Below are 10,831 nucleotides of genomic sequence, written 5' to 3'. Positions count from 1 at the left end.
AATATGAAAACAGCTCAAGAAATACAATAACAAGCAAAAATATATGGAGAAAGAGGAACACGTAGTTCTGAAGTAACTCAAGAAACTGAGAGGAGACTGGTCTACATAGGAAAATGTGCATCCTGGAAAGTCAGGTGTGAAGATTTTAGAGTAGGAATTTATATGACTTGAATCTCCCTTATTTCCTGAATAAAAATGACATCTTGCAGTACGCATACTTTATGGCTCAGACACTTACCTCACTTGGCTCTATTCCTTACTTACTTCTAGCCTTTACTTAAATGAGTTTGAAAAACTTGGGGATATAGCATAAGAAGAAAAATAAAATAACCACACACAATAATCCCCTTTCGGTGGCTACTTTAGATCTTTGTTACTAGAAAATTCCTGAAGAAAATTTAAATATAAGTCTGTAGCTTTGTTGAATCAGGTCCCCTAGACCATAAGTTTCTGATCATCATCCATTGACCCAAACAGAGACTCATGGAGTGGATGCTAGGAAACATCTTCTACTGCTGCTGAATGTCCTGTAAAGATGGTCTTCGTATCCACAACTTTTCCTTCCTTTGGAACAGCAATGGTGTCCCATAGGCAGATGGTGTGGTCATCTGAAGCACTAAGTAAGTGCCCACTCAGATTTGGGTTCCAAGAAAGCCCATAGCCTTCCTTCTGATGTCCATGGAGATGCAAGTCTGGGTTGCATTCTCCAGAAGGATCTGGTTTAGAAGGATGTTTTGTATAGTCAAAAACAAGAACATCACTGGATGGAGTCTTCGTTGCAATGATACAAGTGTTCTGGGGTATATAATGTGCACTGTTTACTTCTCCTTCATGGTTGATCTTCATTTCTATCTCAGTCTTTCCACTAACAGAGCCAAAACCTCCAAATTCTCCTTTCTCACTGGCATAGTGTGAAGCATCAAACTGAGCATATTCATTAGGGAGCTGCACACTGATTACCACAAGGTGATTTTGCTCATCCGATGTGTGTGTCCTTAGGACGAGTTGATGAATGCTGAAATCTTTCCCTTCTGGTCTGGTCACATCTGGAAGCCACTGTTAGGCTGAGCTACTCCAGAGCATGGGTCATCACTGAATTGTAAAGAAAAAGGATGTTCTTTTTCCATATTTTGTACTCTTTGTTGATCACACATTCTTCTATTGTATCATCAAAGGCTGCTTCCTTGTTGGCCATGGCAGGCAGGCAAGCCAGAGAGATCCCCAGATTGAGTGTTGTGGGAGGGGCGGAGAGGTTGCTGGCTATCGCTCTGCGTGCCAGCGGCCTCTTCAATTATACTTCTTAATCTCTTCACCTTTTTCACCCAGCCCCCCAATCCCCTTCCATCTGGCAATCACCAGTTTGTTCTCTGTATCTATGACTCTGTTTCTGTTTTGTTTGTTCATTTGCTTTGTTCTTTAGATTATACGTATAAGTGAAATCATAAGGCATTTGTCTTTCTCTGACTTATTTCACTTACCATAATACCCTCTAGGTCCATCTATGTCGTTGGAAATAGTAAGATTTTATTTTTTTATAGCAAAATGATAGTCCGTTGTATATATGTACCATACCTTCTTTATCCAGTGGTCTATTGATAAGCATTTAGGTTGCTTCCATGTCTTGGCTATTGTAAATAGCACTAAAGTAAACATAGGGTTGCATATATCTTTTCAAATTAGCATTTTGGTTTTCTTTGGATAAATACCCAGAAGTAGAATAGTTGGGTCATAAAGTAGTTCTATTTTTAATTTTTTGAGGAACTGTACCAATTTGCAATCCCACCAACAGTGCATGAGGGTTCCCTTTTCTCCATATCTTCTCCAGCACTTGTTGTTTTTTGATTTATTTATGATAGTCATTCTGACAGGTGTGAGGTGACATCTGATCGTGTTTTTAATTTGCACTTCTCTGATGATTAGTTATCGTGAACATCTTTTTGTATGTCTATTGGCCATTTGTATTTCTTTTTTGGAGAAATATCTATTCAGGTCTTCTACCCATTTTTTAATTAGATTGTTTTTGTTGTTATTATTGTTGAGTTGTATGCGTTCTTTATATTTGGATATTAACCCCTTATCAGATGTATCATAAGCGAATATCTTCTCCCATTCAGTAGGTTGTCTTTTAGATTTGTTGATAATTTCCTTTGCTGTGTAAAACCTTTAGTTTGATGTAGTCCCATGTATGTGTTTATTTTCTCCCCTTGCCTGAGAAGATATATCAGAAAAATATTACCGAGAGCAATATCAGAGTTTACTGTCTATTGTATTCTAAGAGTTTTATGGTTTCGATTCTTACATTTAAGTGTTTAATCCATTTTGAGTTTATTCTTGTATATGGTATAAGAAGGTGGTTCGGTTTCATTTATTTGCATGTATCTGTTCAGTTTTCCCAACACTGAATAAACTGTCTGTACCCTATTGTATATTCTTGCCTCCTTTGTCATAAAATAAATGACCATAAAGGCATGGATTTATTTTTGGGTTCTCTATTCTGTTCCACTGATCTGTGTCGGTTTTTATGCTAGTACGCTGTTTTTCTTACTATAGGCTTGTAGTATAGTTTGATATCAGGTAATGTGATACCTCCAATTTTCTTCTTCTTTCTAAAGATTATTGTGGGTTTTCAGGGTCTTTTATGGTTCCATACAAATTTTAGGATTATTTGTTCTAGTTCTGTGAAAAATGCCATTTATATTTTGATAAAGATTGCATTGAATCCATAAATTGTTTTGGGTAGTATGGACATTTTAATAATGTTAATTATTCCTATCCATGTGCAAGATATATGCTTCCATGTATTTGTATCTTCTTCAATTTCTTTATTCAATGATGTATAATTTTCCAAGAATAGATCTTTTATCTCTTTGGTTAAATTTATTCCTGGGTATTTTATTGTTTTTAATGCAATAAAACAATATTGTAAATGGGTTTGTTTCCTTAATTTATCTTTCTGATAATTTTGGTGTATAAAAATGCAACCAATTTCTGAATAGTAATTTTTTATCCTGCTACTTTATTGAATTTGTTCATCAGTTCTAACAGGTTTTTTTTTTTTTTGGTGGAATCTTTAGGGTTCTCTCTATATAGTATCATGTCATCTGCAAATAATGACAGTTTTACTTCTTCCTTTCCAATTTGGATACCTTTTCTTTCTTTCTTTTTTGGTCTGATTGCTGTAGCTAGGACTTCCAATACTATGTTGAATAAAAGTGGTGAAAATGGACATTCTCTTCTCATTCCTGATCTTAAAGAAAATGCTTTTAGCTTTTCCCTATTGAATATGATGTTAGCTTTTGGTTTGTCATATATGGCCTTTATTATGTTGTGGTATATTCCCTCTTTGCTGAGAGTTTTTATCATAGATGCTGAAAATTGTCGAATGCTTTTTCTGCATCTATTGATATGATCGTATGATTTTTATCTTTCAATTTGTTAATGTGATGTATCACATTAATTGATTTGTGGATATTGTAGCAAATTTGCATTCTAGGAATAAATCCCACTTAATCATTGTATATGATGTTTTTAATGTAGTGCTGAATTTGGTTTGCTAATATTTTGTGAGGATTTTTACAAGATGTTCATAAGGGACACTGGCCTAGTTTTCTTTTTTTGTGATGCCTTTGTGTGGTTTTGGAATCAAGGCAATGGTGGCCTCAGAAAAAGAATTAGGGAGCCTTCCTTCATCTTGAAATTTTTTTTTGGAATAGTTTGAAAAGAACAGGTGTTGATTCTTTTAATGTTTGGTAAAATTCACCTATGAAGCCATCTGGTCCAGGACTTTTGTTTTTTGGGAGGTTTTTGATTACTGATTTGATTTCATTGGTGGTAGTCGATTGGTTCAGATTTTATGTTTCTTCTTAACTCAGTCTTGGGAAATTGTATGTTTCTAGGAATGTATCCATTTCTTCCAGATTGTCCTATTCTTTTATTTGGGACATTTTTCTTTGTTTTCTCATTTTGACTGCCTATCTGTGTTCATTTCTATGTATTAGGTTGATTTGCTACACTTCCCAGTGTTTGCTGGGTGGCCTTATGTAGTAGGTGTCCTGTGTGGCCCAGTAGCACAGTCACCTTGATCACCTGCTCCAGATGCTCCAGGAGTGTCTTTCGGGTGGGTCGTGCGTGCCCTCCTGTTGTAGTTGAGCCTTGATTGCTGTTGACACATCATCAGTGAGTAGAGTTGACTCTTAGTCTGATTGGCTGTGAGGACTGACTGTGCTCAGAGTGTATGAGCTACCGTGTGAGGGCTGACCCTATGGAGTGAGATTCACCCCAGTAGGCTTTTTTTGCTTGTTGAGATCACCATTTAGGTGTACTACTTGTGGGGCTAATCAGGTGGTGCCCTGTTGAGGTCTAACACCAGCCTCCAGGTGTTTTGGTTCTTGAGCCTTTTGGGAGGGGTTTCTGTGTAGGCCAAGTTCAGCTGTTGCCTGTGACTGGCTTGGGGCTACCTGGTAGGAGCTACAAAGTTATCTGCTGCCTGTGCTGGACCTGGAGGCATGTGGGAGAGGCCATGCAGTGAATGAAGGCCAGCTTCCACAAGTACTAGACCTAGGGAGGCTCACCAAAAGGCACAGGGCATCCCAGGCTTGAGGCTCACTGTCAGCTGCCTCAAAGACTCAGCAGCTGATAGAGCCTTGGGCAGTACATGAGTTGGATGAAGGAGGTTGGGTGTCAGGGAGTCACCAGAATGAGGCAAGTGTTCCCCAGGTTAGCGCAGATTCAAATTTGTTGCCAGTGCTGAGCCGTTGGCCACTTTCAAAAGCCTCAGTTCAAGCTGAGGCACATCTCGGGCCTGCAGACCCCTAAGATTTGTTCAAGAAATACTGCAGCTTGGGCTAAGGGGCTTGTTGCTTGCTACCAAAAATGTCTCCTGAGGTGTGCAAGCCAAGACTTATTGATTGCTGCTGAAGGAGCCTCCTGCTGAGCATAGGGTTGAGCTGGTTGCTCAGAAACAAAATTGCCACCTGGTAGTTTGCAAGTTGGGTGGGCTGGGTTCTCAGGGAATTACTGGGCTGAAGCAAGCAGATCTCACCAGGCCAATGCAGATTCATTTTTGGCCATGTTGTGGGAGGGCTCAACACACTCAAGATGGTGCTCACCTATAGGCTGCACAGGAAGAGAGCTTAACAAAGGGGACAATGGTGGCTGTCCATCTAGCCCTCACCTTGAAGACACACAACTCAATCTTTCCCTTTACATCTCTGGCACATCCTGAGCTACTGTCCCTCTGCTGGAGCTCAGAGTGAGTCTCTGCAATTGATCCAGTCTTTAAGGGAACATCTGGGTTTCTAGCAGTCTTCCATTTCACTTGGACAGCCGGAATCCCTGCTGATTTTCATAGCCAGATTTTGTGGGGATTTCTCTTCCTGGAACTGGACCCCTGGGCTGGGGAGCCCTTGTGTGGGGCTGGGGACCCTCCTTCCTCTCGGGGGACCTCTGAAGCTGAAATGTACTTCCCAATACTCAGCCTCCACACATGGATGTGGGATGAGCCCATTTAGCATCTCTGCCCCTCCTACCAGTCTCGATGTGGCCTCCCCTTTATATCTCAAGTTATAGGAGTTCTGTTCAGCTAGACTTCAGATGGTTCTCTAGGTTGAGTATTCAATAATTTAGTTGCAATTTTAATGCGGTCATGGGAGGAAGCATGCACAGCGTTTATTTACTCTACCATTTTGACTGCCCACGCCTTCAAATCAATAAATAACATTCGTAAAAAATAACACCCAAACCCTGCATTTGAGCTACCAAAGCTACAGACACATATATATTAAAAGGGGCAGAATTTACCAATGTAAAATATTCCTCTTTGGGATATTGATTATTTTAAGTTGGTTATTTGTAAGAAAAAAAAAAAAGACTCAGGAAGGAGCTTTGACTTTCCTTCTGACTGCATGAAAAAATTTAGATAGAGGACCTGCTCCAGGAAGGGCTTTATCATCACAGATAATTATAGTTTAATATGAACTAGGTGTGATAGTCAGAGAGGGACCTAGTGAGGCCCTTTGATCAAAGTCCACTCTGTGTCCCATTGTTAGAGATGGCCCAACAAACATTTATTTACCAGATATGTATTTTTCCATCTCCATTTGAATTGCCTTCTTTCCTTTGAAGTCCAAAACCACTACCCTCATTTTCTCCTTAGCTCACGATGGCATATAAGCTTCAACTGCTGAATTTGTCCTTGGCCCCATATTCTTATGCAACCCCCATCCATTCATGCATAATTAAATTTTATTATTTTCTCCAGTTAATCTGTCTTATGACATTTCATTTATTCTATCAACCATAAGAATTAAGACAGGAAAGAAGAAATTTCCCCCTCCCCCACAATACTTATACTCCTACATTTATTCAGGTCATCGGAGACTGAATAGTTGCACAGGTAATATTTAATTATATGTAAGTATTAAGTATTTTGGGAACAAATATTTATAAGCCATATTATACTTTTCCTTCCTTTCTTAAAAAAAGTGTTCTGGAAATGACTTGACATTTTCTCAATGACTTAAATCATTTCCCAGGAAAGGAGCTAGATAAACTCCAAACTTTCATAGCTCAGGGACCGTGGGAAACTCATTAAGGTGATGCATTAGAGAATTCTTAAAGACGTCTCTGCTCTTTATCCCCCACTACACACATGCTTAAAAACAGAGCAGCTGGGTAGCAAAACCAAAATCTATGGACAGCATGGGCAACAAAACTGTAACAGAGTGAAATGCTAAGCTTCTCTGACTCTATCTTGTTTAAGCCTGCTTTGTTCTCTAGGACTCAGGTTAATAGTTTCTTGAATATAGACATGCTAAGCATTAGATAAATTATACTTTCAGCTTGAGTTTTACAAAAACAGCTCCCTACCAGAAAGTGTCTCTCCTGTAGAGATAAAGGAAGTATGTATTGTTTATGAAAGGTTTGCAGAAACCTTGTGATTGGACTCCCATCAACCAGGGTCAACAGACTAAGCACAATCTTCCTTGGCCCCCTGCTGTTGTTCGGATATCTGTGGCTGTCAATCACCTCTTGCCCCTCCCATTCCCCTTCCATTGACATAAAATAAGCCTGAGCTCTGTACTTTTAGAAGATGGATTTGAGACACCACTAGGTCTTTCATCTTCTTGGTTGGTGCCTTCTAGAGCAATAAACATTTCCTTACTCTAAACACTGATGTTTTTGGTTTTGGCTTTTTAAAATGTCAGGCACATGGACTTTGGACCAGTAACAAAACCAGATGATAAAGTATCCCACAAGCCCCCAAACAGGTGGGTAGTGATAGACTGCCAACAACCAGATTCCATGGCATTGCCATGGAATGAACAGAAGGAGGACAGAGTGGGGAAGGATCTAAGGACCTGCAAGAGAAGAATCCCAAATAGTTGAACGAGTATTCACTGGAGAGGGCCCACCTGAGATCACTACAGGTGGGTGCACACCTGAGTTCATACCATGTGAGTGCACAGGCTCCACCTGAGATCACCCTGAGTGAGGGTACATATCCACTTGAGATCACCCCAGGTGAGTATACATCTGAGTTCACACCAGGTGAGTACACAGGCCCCATCTAAGATCACCACAGGTGAGTGCATGAGTTCCACTGGCAGATCAGAAGGGGCTGCTTACTGAGTACAAGGTTTTCTTTTGGGGTGATGAAAATATTCTGAAATTAGATAGTGTTATTTTTTGGCTAAAATTTTAAATACACTAAAAGCCATTGAATTGTACAATTTAAAGTAGTTATAATGGTGGATTTTATGTTATGAATATTTTACCTCAAAAAAAAAAAAAAAGAAAAGAAAAGAAAAAGAAAAAGAAAAAGAAAAAGAAAAAAGAAAGATCCAAAGGGCTGAAATAGCCTTGGACCTCTGAACTCTCATACTGACATTGCGGGAATCTGAGTAAATCAGGACAGCTGCAAGAGGAGCAGGGAGAGAGCAGGTATAGACCCAAGTAGGAGAAGACAGGGCCAGGCTACCCCAGAAAGCAAGCTGGTATTGTGGGTTCCTACACCACAGTACATGAAAGCAACTCTGTGAAGTGAGGACAGCTGTCCTAGAGGAGTTGCAAATACAGCAAGGCCTTTCAGGGTGTTGAATGAGATTTAGAGGTGTCAGCACCAACTCCTGGCTTCTAAAACATACACAGATAGATAAATAAAAATAGACATTGATTATGAATGTATATGTATTTATCTTGTAGCTCTGCCTGCTGAGAGGGCCTAGAAGCAGTGACTCCCCAGTAGCAACGAGTACTCCCAGCACCCAGATCTGGGTTTCTAAATACCATTTTTCAATATTAAGAACCAGGACTCCTTGCAAAAATGGTTAATTTCAGGATGGGGCAGAGAAAGTACAAGATGAGCCATCTCGTGGTACCAGAAAATAAGAAAGGACTCCGAAAGTGATGGGGACATATCAAAGGGATGTATGAACCAATTTGTAGGAAGAAGGGAGGAGAAATAATAGAAATAAAGGACCACTATATTAGTTATCTGTTGTTGCATATTAAATCACTGAAAAACTTAGTTTAAACAGTAAACATCTATTATCTCACAGATTCTGTGAATTAAGAATCTGGGTGTGGCTTAGCTGGGTTTTATGGCTCAAGACATCTGCAAGGCTGCAGTTACTATGTCAATTTGCCTTGGGGAGGATCTGCTTCAGAGCTCACCTCATGGCTCTCATGGCTGCAGGTAGGTATTCACTACCTTTGCTTGGGGACATCAATCCTTGCCACATGGGTCTTTCCATAGGGCAGCTCACCACACAGGCCTGGTTTTGTTCAGAGTGGGAAAGCCAAGAGAGTGAGGATGTGGCCCAGAAACTAAGCCACAGACTTCTTTAGACCTAACGTAACGACTCTGTATGTGCTTTTCTCCGCCCAGAACAGTCTTTCTCCCACTCCTGTGACGTGCTTCCTTTTATCATTCAGGTCAGTCCAAGGATCATCCCCTCTGATCTTTTCCTTAAAGTAGAACCCCCCCACCTCAGTTATTTTGCATCCCAGCACCCTGTTTGCTTTCTTCATAACATGTCTTACCATTTTCAACTATTTTGTTTATAAGAATATAGTGAGGACTATAATATACTTGATATGATATGATATGATATGATGTGATGTGATATATGATATACTATACTATACTATACTATACTATACTATACTATACTATACTATACTATACTATACTATAATAGAGTACGGAGCAGCAGGGACCATGTCTTTGTTACCCACAGCCCTTCCCCAATTACCTAGCACAGTGCTGGGCACATAGTAAGATGTCAGTGGCTATTTGAATGAATAAATACATTAAAAAATAGTTATTGTGTACGGCTTGTTTTGACTATCCTAAATAGTACAAGGAGCAATGAGGACATTAGAATTGGCTTGGAACCCGGAGATGCTCTTGCACACCTTGGTCAACGTGAAGGTGTGGGGCCATGGGGGTTACATGGGAAGGTCCAGAACACACTTAAATTCCTTAAGTCAGGAACCCTGACTTAAACTGATGCCCCGGGGTTAGTTCAGAAGTAGTGGAAGTTGAGGAGCACATAGACTGTAGAAAAAAAGCAAGCTTTTGAAGACTCTTCTCAAATAAGATTTCTTTTTTCCTCTGATTTGTTACTATTTGTTAGCATCTGTGATTGGAAAGGGGATGAGTGTGTTCGATTTGATCTGAATTTGTTTCTAAATTCACTTCAAGAAGAAAGCAGGCTCTGATTGTCAACCAAGGCCACACATTCTAGTATAGACTATGAGCTTTCAATCCTCGCCACTCATTGGAATCCCCTGGGGAACCATGGAAATTTCCAGCAATGGCTGTACCCCATGAGGTCCTGCTGTGATCTGTTTGGGATTCCAGATACCCTGGGGGTGGCAACTTGTAGCTAGGGCCAGAGCATTAGCTAGCCTCTGCCCCAGGGAAGGAATAGCTCTGGTGGAGGCCTTCAGGGGCAGTCAGCCTTTCCCAGGCTGGAAGTCTCCTAGGCTGTCTTTTATCCCTATGCACAAATCACTGTTTCATATAATTTGCATAAATACATTTCTACCCAGGGTTAATCTTTTTTCCTTAGTTAAGCTGCTATATTATAGAAAACAAATAGTGACCCTTAAGAATATAATTGGCAAAATTGAAACAATTAAGTGATTCTCCCCAGGAGAGCCTTTAGCAAACCCATTCTAGCTACAGGAGAAAGAATGACACAAAAATGTGGAACACACCTGTGACAAGTGTGAAAAAAACAATACCGCATTAGTGTTTGCAAGCTACTCCAGTTGCCCCATTGGAAGTAGGATTTCCATTTGGTTTTTGGTCAACTATTTGAGTCAACTGGTCAACTCCAGCCTTCCTTTGTTGTCCAAATTCCAGAATGGTTGATAGAAGGAAGGCTCATGTTGTCTGCCAAGTTGATTCCTCAGCCAGAGGCAGGGGCAGTCTGCCATGGGTGCAAAGGGCTGTCGGCCTGCATGGCTTTGCTTGGAACTGGCCATCCCAGCTCTTCCAGAATAAAGATAGACCGTAGGGTATGGTGTTTGGCAAAAGAGCTGAAATTCAAGCTTTGGGTGGTTCTAGTTCACTCCCCTGGTCCCTTCCCCAACACCATTTCTCAACTACAACTGGTCTTCCACGAATGACACGCCAAATAAGGACTATTAATAATCAAAAAAGAACTAGCAAAGGACCTGAATGAAGTTGGAAAAGGGAAGTAGCTGATAAACAAAGGATAGGTGAAGAACACACACACAAAATTGTGCTAAAAGCCAAAGAAAATAGTCAACTTATGTTTCAAAGACAGGAAAATATATGACTGCTATGAAATAAGCTCTC

At 40.2% G+C, this 10,831-nt stretch overlaps 1 pseudogene; it reads right to left on the bottom strand.

The window, feature by feature from the left end:
- Window positions 1-435: 435 nt before the first annotated feature.
- On the bottom strand, window positions 436-1,195 carry LOC102888177 (annotated as a pseudogene).
- Between the last annotated feature and the right edge of the window lie 9,636 nt (window positions 1,196-10,831).

This window comes from Pteropus alecto, unplaced genomic scaffold, assembly GCF_000325575.1.
Source record: "Pteropus alecto unplaced genomic scaffold, ASM32557v1 scaffold256, whole genome shotgun sequence".
Taxonomy (NCBI): Eukaryota; Metazoa; Chordata; class Mammalia; order Chiroptera; family Pteropodidae; genus Pteropus; species Pteropus alecto.
This window is presented reverse-complemented; position numbering and strand designations above follow the sequence as displayed.